General features: G+C 39.3%; 1 protein-coding gene across 1 annotated transcript in view; it reads right to left on the bottom strand.

The window, feature by feature from the left end:
- Nucleotides 1-13,265, bottom strand: part of SYT16 (synaptotagmin 16) — a 258,656-nt gene that overhangs the window by 215,139 nt on the left and 30,252 nt on the right. The window contains exon 2 of the mRNA XM_042252588.2: nucleotides 8,556-8,626. The gene's annotated coding sequence lies outside the window, so the exon portion shown is untranslated. The remainder of the gene's footprint in view (nucleotides 1-8,555; nucleotides 8,627-13,265) is intronic.

Below are 13,265 nucleotides of genomic sequence, written 5' to 3'. Positions count from 1 at the left end.
AGAGCCTCTTGATTAAAGTGAAAGAGGAGAGTGAAAAAGCTGGCTTAAAGCCCAACATTCAGAAAACTAAGATCATGGCATCTGGTCCCATCACTTCATGGGAAATAGATGTGGAAATGGTGGAAACAGTGTCAGACTTTATTTCGAGGGGCTCCAGAATCACTGCAGATGGTGATTGCAGCCATTAAACTAAAAGACACTTACTCCTTGGAAGGAAAGCTATGACCAACATAGACAGCATATTAAAAAGCAGAGACATTACTTTGCCAACAAAAGTCCGTCTAGTCAAGGCTATGGTTTTTCCACTGGTCATGTATGGATGTGAGAGTTGGACTATAAGGAAAGCTGAGTGCAAAAGAATTGATGCTTTTGAACTGTGGTGTTGGAGAAGACTCTTGAGAGTCCCTTGGGCTGCAAGGAGATCCAACCAGTTCATCCTAAAGGAGATAAGTCCTAGGTGTTCATTGGGAGGACTGATGTTGATGCTTAAACTCCAATACTTTGGCCACCTGATGAAAAGAACTGACTCATTTGAAAAGACCCTGATGCTGGGAAAGATTGAAGGCAGGAGGAGAAGGGGACGACAGAGGATGAGATGGTTGGATGGCATCACCACCTCGATGGACATGAGTTTGAGCAAGCTCCAGGAGTTGGTGATGGACAGGGAAGGCTGGTGTGCGGTAGTCCAGGGGGTCTCAAAGAAAGAGTTGGTTATGACTGAGTGACTGAACTGAATTGCAGACTATTCTACAAAACTACAGTGATCAAAACAGCATGATACTGACACAAAAACAGACACATAGGTCAATGAAACAGAATAGAGAGCACAGAAATAAACCCACACACTTATGGTCAATTAATCTATGACAAAGAAGGAAGAATATACAATGGAAAGAAAGACAATCTCTTCAATAAGTGGTGCTGGGAAAACTGGGCAGCTTTTATTTTTCTTTACATGTACAAGCATTAAATTATTAATAGAATATCCTCTATTCTAGGATTAAAAATCTAATTATAAAACCAGAAATCTAAACCTTCTCTCATAGAAGAAAATACAGGCAGAACATTCTTTGACATAAATCATAGCAATATTTTCTGGATCTGTTCTCTAAAGCAAAGGGACTAAAAGCAAAAATAAATAAATGGGGCCTAATTAAACTTAAAAGCTTCTGCACATCAATGGAAACCAACAAAACAAAAAGACAACTTGCTGAATGGAAAAAATATTTGCAAATGTTGTGACTGACAAGGGGTTAATAGCCAAAATACATAAATAACTCAAATAGCTAAAAAAAATTTTTAAATGGGCAGATATTTTGTAATTCATGTCGATGTATAGCAAAAACCACCACAATGTTGTAAAGAAATTATCCTCCAATTAAAATAAATCAATTAATTAGAAAAAAAGAATTAGATGTTCAACATTGTAATAATCAGAGAAATGCAATTTGAAACCACAATGAGATATCACTTCACAATTGTCAGAATGGTTATCATCAAAAAGAACAAATGCCGGTAAGGAGAGAAGAGAACCCTCGTACACTGTTGGCAGGCATGTAAATTGGTACAGCCACCATGGAAAACAGTATGGAGGTTTCTCAGAAAACTGAAAATAGAACAAACATATGACCCAGCAATTCTGCTCCTGTGTATATATCTGAAATAAACAAAATCACTAAAACGATACACATGCCCCAATGTTCATAGCAGCTTTAATTACAGTTGCCAAGATATGAAAGCAACCTAAGTGTCCATTAACAGATGAATGGAAAAGAAGATGTGTTTTATATGTATATATATTTACACACAATGAAATATTACTCATTCATTAAAAAATAATGAAATTTTGTCATTTGCAACAACATGGATTGACTTAGAAGGCATTACACTAAGTTAAATAAGTCAAACAGAGAAAGATAAATACTGTGGAGTCTAAAAAATACAATAAACAAGTGAATGTAACAACAACAAGAAGAAACAGACTCACAGATACAGAGAACAAACTAGTGGTTATCAGTGGGGAAAGGGAAGTGGGGAGGGGCAAGACAGGGGTAGGAGATTAAGAGATACAAACTACTATGTATAAAATAAGCTCCAAGGATATACTGCACAGCACTGGAAATAGAGCCAATATTTTATAACCACTTTACATGGAGTATAGCCTTTAAAAATTATGAATCACTACATTGTACACCTGTGACTTATCTTTAAAAGACTGGAATGAGAGAAAACAACTAAGAGGCTGTTGCATGAGTGCAAACAGGAGATGATGATGGTCTGTCTTAGGAATATGAGAACAGGATAGGAAAGAAAGTGGTGTCTCTCTGAACAGACACTATTTACCTGTTTTGTGATCATTAGCAATATATATTTCTATCAGATGGACAGGGAGGTCTCTTCATTAAACAATGAAACAAGTATTTCAGTGACGTTAAGATATATCCCCTTTGCAGAAACACCTAAGTAATGGGCTGACTGGGAAACACCACGAAGGAAAGGTTAACATAGTGGCCACTTTCTGTAATGCTGAATCTCTAAGACTGCACACTAAGATCTGCCTGTCTTCTATGCCTCCTCCCCAAATGTTGAGTTTGCTTTTTTTATTATGTCCAAAAGTTAGGGAACGGTTTTTATAATTCTTGATTCTCTACTCTGTATTTCTCTGACCCCTAGAAACGCCACCTGCACACTTGCAATAACTAGTCATTTTCTCTCTCAGAAGCTAACTTCTGCTTCTGTTTTTTAACCCAAGGAATTCATATTCATTATCAAAAAATTAGCACACAAGCAAAACTTTTTAAAGATAAATCATTCTAATCCCACTATAAGATAATCATTTTTGCATTTTCAGAGGCATCCTTGAGAATGTTTTATTATTATTTATGTATATTAATGTGTTGAGGAGAAAAAACAGAACCATACTCTTCTAAAATGCTATGCTTTTCTTCTCAGGCAATATATTATGACTCTTTCCATGAATATAAATAAACATTTAAAATACAATTCTAAAAGGCTACTAGATATTTCAGTGTTAGAATATATCATAATTTATTTACCCCATCTCATCACTGGACACTTGGCTTGTTGCTTTCTTTACCCCCAAATCCTATGTTCCTCACACTTTATCCTCTTTTCATTTGGATATTCTTGGATATAGCCACTGGTTGCCTTTAGGTTAGCCTTGCTGCAGTATATGGTTCCCCCTCCCATGATTGTTCTGGGTGGTTGCTATCTTCCCGATCTGACTGACTACTCAAATTTCCCAAACCTGTTTTACTAGCATGACACTGGCTAATACAGAGAAAAAAGTGTGCTTAAGGCAGAACAACAAACTTGATCTTTGTTAATAATACTAAATAGTGACTTGTGATATATATCAGCCAGAAAACCCCTCAGTCCCCAAACTCTGGTTACTAAGACTAAAAGTTTTTCTACTTTATTATTGCTTGTGATGTATAGTTTTATGTTTGTTTATAATTAGGGGGGAAAACCTGCCTGCAATGCAGGAGACCCAGGTTCAATCCCTGGGTCAGGAAGATCCCCTGGAGAAGGGAATGGCTACCCATTCCAGTATTCTCATCTAGAGAATTCCATGGACAGAGGAATCTGGCATGCTACAGTCCATGGGGCCACAAACAGTTGCTATATGGTAATCCTGACTCTTCTGTGCAAGTGATAGAAAAGCCAACCAAAGCAGCTTTAAGCCAGAGAACAGGTGGTTTCCCATAACTTAAAATCCAGCATGATCAGACAGTATCAGGAGGCAGTCATCCTGACCTCTGGGCTCTTTTGTCAGGCTTCACTTTCAGCTTGGGGAGAGTTCCCCCCAAGGAGGCAGCAGCGCTTCCAGGTTTCTATCACTGAAGCTCCAAACCCAGGAGAAGGTTGCTTCCTTCTTTAATATCTCAAAAAGCATCTTGGAACTGGCTCTTATTGGACCATTAGGGCTATGCACTTGTCCCTGTGGCCCAGAGGATGGATGCACTCATTGACTTAACTAGAGCCAGGTCACAGGGCTCCCATACTGTTTATGTACTCTTAGTCACTCAGTCGTGTCCAACTCTTTGTGTCCCCATGCACTGTAGCCCATCAGGCTCCTCTGTCCATGGAATTCTCCAGGCAAGAAAACTGGAGTGGGCAGCCATTCCCTTCTCCAGGGGATCCTCCTGACCCAGGAATTGAACCCAGGTCTCTTGCAATGTAAGCAGATTCTTTATCACCTGAGCCACCAGGGAAGCCCTACACTATGTCCCAAACACAGTTAAAGACATTGGGCACAATTACCAGAAGAGGGAAATGAATGCTGTATAAGCAATACAGCAGACATCCACGCAAGGACGGAATACTCTAGGACAGTAATCTTAACTTTTAGGATCACAAACCTCTATGAGAATCTAAAACAAGTGTTGCATGGATGCAAATGAGCAAAAGCACACACAAACATACAAGGCAGTTGTGGACTGAAAATTTATTTCCTTCATGCAAGCAGCCTTGCAAAGAGTTGCATTTCTTGCTCATTTGTCTTATTTTTATAAGAAATTAATAAGTTTTATAAGAAAATTATAAAATTAATAAGTTTTATAAGAAATGAATATTTCCTGAAAATGATAGAAATAAATCCAAATTTCCCCCTCCCCCAAAAATCTGCTCAAAGGTAAACTTCAACAAAAGCTTGAAGGTTTTTACTTAAATACGAAGTTGAAAGTATGAGATGGTTCTGAAATAGAATGCAAGTCATCTTTAATATTTAGCCAGTTTTTCATTTTGATCCCAACTGGTCCTGAGGAAAATGACTCAAAAAGACACAGAAGCCAAGAATCAAAGCCCCCATCTTTCACCTTGACAGACACACAGGCTTGTATCAAGAAGCATAAGAATGCTCCAAGATTTGGGGTGAATTCAAGTTGTACCATTTCCTTTGTCCTCAGATTCATGAGATCATCTTTGGCAAAGACTGTATCATTGATGCACTGATGTCAGCAGGGAGAGGATTAATAATCCATGCTTTAACACAAAGGTCTTCCAGTAGAAGCAACCTTCAGACAAATTCTGCAGTGTTTCCAGAGACCTGCAGATTTATTCCTGTAGAAAGGACAACTGACAAGGTATAACCACACTAGATTCCAGCACACAGGAGAAATTTTTCCACCCATAGAATTAATATAGATATCTGCTTTATAATGGCAGTCTCATCAAAACCATCATCCACCATGGAGAGTTAGGAAATAAAACATATGCTTAATTCACATATATATGTGTGTGTGTATGTGTATACACACATATTCGAAAAGGAAGCCAAAAAATAACTAACTCCTCTCTGCCAAATGGCTCCAAGTGGGTTTTTTATTTCTCTCAAGATAAATTAGTTTAAATGTATGCCTATCGCTCAATCAAGTGCTTCAAAAATTTGATGTTTAGAAATTCAAAGAATTCCTGGCAAGAGCAAATTTCATAGTATGATCCCATTCTTAAGCTATGTATCCTATAGGGATACTCCATATACATATACTCCACGTACATATACATATACTATGCATGTACATGTATACATACATATTCATACATATGTATTTTTTTTTATTTTAAAATTTTTAATTCTTACATGCGTTCCCAAACATGAATCCCCCTCCCACCTCCCTCCCCATAACATCTCTCTGGGTCATCCCCATGCACCACCTCAAGCATGCTGTATCCTGAGTCAGACATAGACTGGCGATTCGATTCTTACATGATAGTATACATGTTAGAATGCCATTCTCCCAAATCATCCCACCCTCTCCCTCTCCCTCTGAGTCCAAAAGTCCATTATACACATCTGTGTCTTTTTTCCTGTCTTGCATACAGGGTCGTCATTGCCATCTTTCTAAATTCCATATATATGTGTTAGTATACTGTATTGGTGTTTTTCTTTCTGGCTTACTTCACTCTGTATAATCGGCTCCAGTTTCACCCATCTCATCAGAACTGATTCAAATGAATTCTTTTCAACGGCTGAGTAATACTCCATTGCGTATATGTACCACAGCTTTCTTATCCATTCATCTGCTGACGGACATCTAGGTTGCTTCCATGTCCTGGCTATTATAAACAGTGCTGCAATGAACATTGGGGTACATGTGTCTCTTTCAATTCTGGTTTCCTCAGTGTGTATGCCCAGCAGTGGGATTGCTGGGTCATATGGTAGTTCTATTTTCAATTGTTTAAGGAATCTCCACAAGGAACATACCTCAACATAATAAAAGCTATATATGACAAACCCACAGCAAACATTATCCTCAATGGTGAAAAATTGAAAGCATCTCCCCTAAAGTCAGGAATAAGACAAGGGTGTCCACTTTCACCGCTACTATTCAACATAGTTCTGGAAGTTTTGGCCACAGCAATCAGAGCAGAAAAAGAAATAAAAGGAATCCAAATTGGAAAAGAAGAAGTAAAACTCTCACTGTTTGCAGATGACATGATCCTCTACATGGAAAACCCTAAAGACTCCACCAGAAAATTACTAGAGCTAATCAATGAATATAGTAAAGTTGCAGGATATAAAATCAACACACAGAAATCCCTTGCACTCCTATACACGAATAATGAGAAAGTAGAAAAAGAAATTAAGGAAACAATTCCATTCACCATTGCAACGAAAAGAATAAAATACTTAGGAATATATCTACCTAAAGAAACTAAAGACCTATATATAGAAAACTATAAAACACTGATGAAAGAAATCAAAGAGGACACTAATGGAGAAATATACCATGTTCATGGATCGGAAGAATCAATATAGTGAAAATGAGTATACTACCCAAAGCAATTTACAAATTCAATGCAATCCCTATCAAGCTACCAGCCATATTTTTCACAGAACTAGAACAAGTAATTTCAAGATTTGTATGGAAATACAAAAAACCTTGAATAGCCAAAGCAATCTTGAGAAAGAAGAATGGAACTGGAGGAATCAACTTGCCTGACTTCAGGCTCTACTACAAAGCCACAGTCATCAAAACAGTATGGTACTGGCACAAAGACAGACATATAGATCAATGGAACAAAATAGAAAGCCCAGAGATAAATCCACACACATATGGACACCTTATCTTTGACAAAGGAGGCAAGAATATACAATGGAGTAAAGACAATCTCTTTAACAAGTGGTGCTGGGAAAACTGGTCAACCACTTGCAAAAGAATGAAACTAGATCACTTCCTAACACCGCACACAAAAATAAACTCAAAATGGATTAAAGATCTAAATGTAAGACCAGAAACTATAAAACTCCTAGAGGAGAACATAGGCAAAACACTCTCCAAATCACACTCTATAAATCACAGCAGGATCCTCTATGATCCACCTCCCAGAATTCTGGAAATAAAAGCAAAAATAAACAAATGGGATCTAATTAAAATTAAAAGCTTCTGCACAACAAAGGAAAATATAAGCAAGGTGAAAAGACAGCCTTCTGAATGGGAGAAAATAATAGCAAATGAAGCAACTGACAAACAACTAATCTCAAAATATACAAGCAACTTCTGCAGCTCAATTCCAGAAAAATAAACGACCCAATCAAAAAACGGGCCAAAGAACTAAATAGACATTTCTCCAAAGAAGACATACGGATGGCTAACAAACACATGAAAAGATGCTCAACATCACTCATTATTAGAGAAATGCAAATCAAAACCACAATGAGGTACCACTTCACACCAGTCAGAATGGCTGCGATCCAAAAATCTGCAAGCAATAAATGCTGGAGAGGGTGTGGAGAAAAGGGAACCCTCCATATGTATTTTAAAAATCTACTATTTTAGAATATGAGAAAAGTGTCTCTGTTCTCTTCATTCCTGCATCCCTCTTGGCTAAACATCTAAAGCCATGTTCATCCACCAAGTTTATCATGAAAATGGCTATCTTGTTCACCACCTGACTGTCTTTGACATCTTATTTATAAAATTAAGAACACAGCAGGAAAGGGGGGTGTTGTTTAATGTCTTCCCAAAACCACAAACTTATGAAGAAAACTAAGCGGTGAAGGCACAGGAAGTGACAGAAGTGGGGAGGCTTTTCTTCCAGAGTAAGTGGCAAGGCGTTCCTACTAAGGAGAAAAGCAGGAATAAGCGAGGTTGGGTCGGATCATGTACGACCCTGTGGGCCATGGTGACAACTTGGATCTGACTCTAGATATGATGGGAGCCAACGGAAGGCTTCAAGTGTGACAAGGCCTGGTTTATAGTTTAAAAGACTCGTTTTGCTGCAGTCTGGAAAATAATATAGAATAGTGGTTCCCAACCTTTTTGGCATTAGGGACCAGTTTCTACAGACTGGGGTGGAGGGGGCAGAGGGTTTGGGGGATGCTTCAAGCACGTTACATTTATTGTGAACTTTATTTCTACTCTGTGGCGATCTCAGGGTATTCCGCCTTGACTTTAGGGTTAAGGTTTGCACTCCTATGAGAATCTAATGCTGCTGCTGACCTGACAAGAAGCAGAGCTCAGGCAGTGATGTAAGCAATGGGGAGCGACTGTAAATACAGAAGATGCTTGGCTCACTTGCTCGCCACTCACCTGCTGCTGTGTGGTCCAGTTCCTAACAGGGCCGGTACTGGTCTGTGGCCCAGGGGTTGGGGACTTTTGGGCTAGAAGGAGCAGAGATAAAGAAGGGAGATTAGTTGGGAGCCTGCCACAGTAGTTCAAGATGGATAGTGGTGGCCTATACCTAGGTGACAGTGATAAAGTTTGATATATTTTTGAAGGCAGAATCAAGCCAATAGGTATGGCTGATAGAATGGACACAGGGTGTCAAGAGAATGAAATAGTCAAGGACAACTGCAAGGTTTCGGCCCCAGCAAACAGATGGCACCACTTCACACAGCCCAGGGATATTTTAGGAGGAATACGGGTGGTGAGGAGGAATCAAAAGTCTGTCTTAGAAATGTTCAACCAGAGATGGCTACTAGACACCCAAGTGAAGATGTCACTTGGATAAATGAGTCTGGATTTCAAGTAAAGACTGAAAATAAAAAAGAGTCCTAAACGTATATTAAAATAGCATGCAAGTACTGAATGGGATTCCTTCACATAGACAGCATGATTCAGTAATAATATGCTTCACCAAAACAGCAAGCATAGATGTGTTTCATTTGTACTTCATCTGGGTACAGAGGCCAAACCTTTTGTCCCAGTTGGAGTGTCGCCTGGCTAAGAAACTTCCCTTGAACCTGAGCTTCAGAAGTCATGAGGCTTCTCCAATCCTGAAGTGATATAAAAACTTACTACAGAGAGATTAATGCTCTTTCAGACTGAACAAATTAAAACTCCCTATATCACTGGAGAAGGAAATGGCAACCCACTTCAGTGTTCTTGCCTGGAGAATCCCAGGGACGGGGGAGCCTGGTGGGCTGCCATCTATGGGATCGCACAGAGTCAGACACGACTGAAGTGACTTAGCAGCAGCAGCATGTCATTTCAAAGATGTCAACAACTTTTAAAATTTCCATAAAGGACTCTCCAAATAAGAAATACAGGTGAGGCGATCATGACACAGCCAGTAATATCATCCATTCGCATGCTAAAGATGTGACATGACTGATTTCTTCAAAACCTGCTTCAAAATATTAGATTTGCCAATAAGTCTGGAGCTTCTCCAATTCTGTGTGGCTCCTTTTCCTTGACACTGCAATAAAATCGTTTGTAGACAAGGCTGCTGTGTTGGGCAAAGCCAAGTGTTGGCCTCGTCCCATGAAGGAGGGCCATTTTGCCTGGTGTATTTTCAACATGCACAGATGTAAGGTCTTTCCTTTAGCTTTATCGTCTTCAAGTTTTCTTCAGCCAAAAAGAACAAAAATTGCCATGCCACACAAAGATCTTATTTTCTTTTCTATCATTTTCAGTGGAAGCCAAACCAAGTGTAAATGAAGTCCAGTGTCCTAAATCATAACAGAGGGTATATTTTATTTAATTTCCATCAACAGAAATAATTGTCTATCACCTAACAGAGTATAGCAGCACTCCATACCACCCCTCTTAACGTATTATATTACGATAGTGGTTTAGTCACTAGGCTGTGTCTGACTCTTTGCAACCCTGTGGGCTGTAGCCCGCCAGGCTCCTCTGTCCATGGGATTCTCCAGACAAGAATACTGGAGTGGGTTGCCATTTCCTTTTCAAGGGGATCTTCCTAACTCAGGGATTGAACCTGGGTCTCCTGCATTAAAGGCACATCCTTTACCAACAGAGCCACCAGGGAAGCCCATATTGTATTATATTACAACACTTTTTTTTTTTCTTAAGGGCAATATTTACAGATTCAAGAAGAAAAAAATTTCTTTTTAAATTTGGCCAGCCCACCAAACTCTTCAGGGTCTTTGCAAGACTTAGTCTTTGTAATCTAACATGTAAAGTAAGTCCTCAGGCTTCCATGGTGGCAAACTATCCCCAGAACCCATCGTCCATTCATTCTCTCATTCTTTCAACAAATATGGGTTGAGCTTGTCCCATAAACCAGGCACTGGGGCTCTGGAAATACGGCAGCAAGCCAGGAAAAAGCCCTATACTTATGAGCTCATTGTCAAGTGGGAGAAACAGACAAGCTAGTAAACAAATAAATATTTGATACATTTTCAGATGGTGACAAGTGTAAGAAGAAAAATGTAGTGAGGTAAGGAGACAAAGATATTAACAGATGTGAGGTGTTTACAAGGTATGGGTAAGAGAGTGGGAGAAGCTTTTAAAAGGATGTCACATCTGAACTAAGATCTGGGTGAAATGAGGGAGGAGCAAGACTCCAGATTCCCCAGCAGAATTCAGCACTCCCTACTTCATGCTTCCATTGCACTTTGTGTCTCTATTCACTCATTTGACAAATATGTCTTGAGTGCCTACCGCATCCCAGGCACTATTTCAGAGCTCTATTGTAGCTTTACTTTATCCTATTTCTATCTGTCTCTCCCTACTAAGAAATTACAGTGATGAGGACTAGGTCTCTGTAACCCCTTTAGTGTTTTGTATTTGGGGGGATAAAGATTGACAGAGAGCTGAAGAGATGGATAAGCAGATAGATACCCTGGAACTCAAGTAGTTCTCAGAGTTAACACTGTTCTTTTCCTTGCTGCTCCCCCAAGTCAATGTTCATCTTTCCTCAGAAGAAAGCCAAGGTTACACAGACTCCTCCTAGAGAACTCAGCATAATAAATCAGGTTAGGCCTACTGGGAAATAAAGGATTCGAGTAAAAGGAAATCTTTGATTAAAAATGTAGTTCATTATTCAACACTCTTTGCAAGACAGCAAATATAAAGGCCATAAACCTTGTCTTACTTCAATAATTCAAAGTGCTCCCAAACACAAGGTAATATAAGCTGACTCTTTTGAAATCGTACCCAACAAGTGACTCACTGCTCTTAAATGCACACAATGTCACACCTGTGTGTGATGCTGTCTGTGTGACAACAGTGTTCACATGTCAAAAGCAAAATGAGTTTAGTAATCGTATTCAAATCTCCAATTTTAAAGAAGCCCACACATTTCTCTTTTTATGCTTAATTCTATGTTTCTCAGTGCTTAGAGAAATCTGTTCAAATTAGAGATGAGTCTGATAAATCCTTAGTTTCCCAGGATGTACCCAGAGAAGCAGTACCAAATATTAACTGCTTGCTCAAAATTAGCTATAAAATGCCATTAAAGCCTGAAGACTGCCACTCCCATCACTATACTGAAAATATACATGACATTGACAAAGTTGCACTTGAATTTTTGCCAGCATCCTTTGTAAGGTATGTACCAAATGCCTTCCCAACAATTTCCTGCCTCTATAATCATTTGGTAAATTGCAGCAATAATACATGTTTCCCACTAACTACACTTTTTGGGCGATGCAGATAATATTCCTCATGTAAAAGCCCTGTTTCTGTTGTTTTAAAGATCAAACATCCTTTCACCTGAGAAGCACAGAGGGGCTGGTTTCCCTGGCAACATAATTTGCTTCCAGTTCAATGGAACATCGAGTTCTTTTTCACGGGTTCACTGCACTGAGTGGCCAATCCCAGCTTAGAGAGGCTCACTTCCTTTGCAATGCATGTAAAAAAAAAAAACAGTCTGTTGCTAAGGTGTTTTGTTATGGTTAAATGAACCTCTTAAATATTGATTTTAATGCTTTCAATTTTTTAAGCTGCTCTGCTTTCAGCTTTTTTCTTAAACACATAGGATACAGAGCCTCTGAGTCTTACTCATCTGCTGTGGCTCTTTCATTTCAAGGATGCAAATCCTCCAGCATCTCCTTTTATATATTTTTCAAGTGAAAACAACAATCATTTGACTGAGTGAAGATGGGTTGGGAAAGCACCTGATTTTCCAACCCTGGTATGAACAATCCAGGACTATAACAATGTGAATGCCCCTTCTAAATTGCCCAAACCGTGACTTCTAGACCTAACATACTTAAAGGTATGTTTATGTAGGTTGAGTCGGTATTAAAGGCAATGGTCTTAAACCATTCTGGCAAATGTCTGGTTCTGATTGCAGTTCTTCAGACCTGGTTAGGCTCTAGTGCGTAGCCATTCCTTCAAAAAAAATCTAACCTCTGCATCCATTTCAAAGGCATCTTGTTACCCAGTTGCTGTTCCTGTGAAATGTCTATCCAACAGGATAAAAGAAAACTGTCTAAGGGAATACCTTACACGTTTTATTCGGAAAAGTTCAGGAAGGTCCGTTAAAGTCACTGCCCACATAGTTAGTAAACAAGCAAGAAGCCTATTGGCTATAAAACTCCAGTGAAACGGCGAGTTGTTGCCAAAGGACAAGCAGCAGCTCAGGGTAACATCTGACAACTAAATACAGAAAACACACACAGGAAAACAGCTTCTGAAAAGCAGTGGAAGCTATCCAGTACTCCACACGGGAGTTAGTATATCTCACCAAAGCTAGATTCAAGTGTCAGGGCACGCTGAAAGACAGTGGACATTTCATAGAAAGCATTAAGATAATATGATATCATACTGGAAATATATATATAGAATTGTAGTGCCCGTATTTATATGGACGTATAGGACAACGGGGAGCGGGAGGGGGCTTCCCAGGTGGAGTTAGTGGTAAAGAACCCATCTGCCAGTGCAGGAGACTTAAGAGACATGGGTTCGATCCCTGGGTCGGGATGATCCTCTGGAAGAAAAAACGGCAATCCCCTCCAGTATTCTTTCTTGGAGAATTCCATAGACAGAGGAGCCTGGAGGGCTACAGTCCACAGAGTCGCAAAGAGGCAGACACAACTGAAGTGATTTAGC

This window comes from Ovis aries, chromosome 7, assembly GCF_016772045.2.
Source record: "Ovis aries strain OAR_USU_Benz2616 breed Rambouillet chromosome 7, ARS-UI_Ramb_v3.0, whole genome shotgun sequence".
NCBI classification, from domain to species: domain Eukaryota; kingdom Metazoa; phylum Chordata; class Mammalia; order Artiodactyla; family Bovidae; genus Ovis; species Ovis aries.
Note: the sequence above shows the minus strand (reverse complement) of the source record. Positions and strands in the feature narration are given on the sequence as shown.